This window comes from Pterocles gutturalis, unplaced genomic scaffold (assembly GCF_000699245.1).
Source record: "Pterocles gutturalis isolate BGI_N339 unplaced genomic scaffold, ASM69924v1 scaffold28488, whole genome shotgun sequence".
NCBI classification, from domain to species: Eukaryota; Metazoa; Chordata; class Aves; order Pterocliformes; family Pteroclidae; genus Pterocles; species Pterocles gutturalis.
The window spans coordinates 16,695-17,751 of NW_010123878.1; positions in this window are offsets into that span (position 1 = coordinate 16,695).

The window sequence follows — 1,057 nt, forward strand, 5'->3', positions numbered from 1 at the left end:
GGGTGGGGGGGTGGGGGGGGTTGCCATTAAACGATTGCAGTCAAGTAGGAACTCTGTATGTACAGGCAGGGGCCTAGTGCAGAAGGTAATTTTTTTAATGTGAAAACCATAGATTTCATACAGCAGAGGTTAATAGTTTACAAAAAGGGCACTGAGGAAAGCACATGGAGCCACACAGTTAGATTAGCATAGCAGAACTGGTACTTCTGTGCTAAGAGAGGAACATCAGCTGAAGGTAAACCAGTTTGTGCGCATTGCCCTACACTCAATTCTGGAAGAGGCAAGTTCTCCTAGTTCACTAAGAACTCTGAGGGGAAAAGTGCTATCATGTTATGAATTGTGATACACTAGCGTTAGTCCTGGTTTCCTACAAGAGACAGGAAGTGCTTTTTTTTAAATTGCAAAGTATACAGCATTTAAACAAGGAAGCATTTAAACAGTTATCAAAATTTAAGACCTGTTTTACACTCTATTCCTAGACACATTCTTCCATCACGTCAGTTATAGAAATAAAAACCTGCCAACTACATTACTTGAGGATAAAAACTAAATATGCACCCTGAACAATCTCCTAAACCTTGTTCTAGTTGAGGTCTTTTATTTGTATCCTTTGGAAACTTGAATTAGAAATACATTTCAGTAATTCAACAACTAACAAGCTCTTTCTTTTCGATTTGAATTTTGCATATCAGTTGTTGGTTTTAAATGGCTAAATCCTAGTGACAGCGTTAATTGTCCTTGAGTTCTTCTCCCGTATTTAACTGTGATGAATTTAGAGGTTTTGTTCCATTTATGTATGTAATATTGAAATTCAGAGGCGTTCTCTGTGCTCTTCTAGCATGCTCTTTTTTGTAATCTTTTAAAGAAATAGCTTCTTTCAGTTGTTACTAAGGGGATATATTGTAATAACTAGGAAATTGCACGCTCTACTGAGGGAGCAACGGTCTTCTGCAGAATAGATAAAAAAGGTCCTACAGTGCTGTACAGGTAAGCACAGTTATCTTAAAACCAGAACCAAACAAAGACTGACTACAGTGGCTGTCTCCTTCTGCAGTGG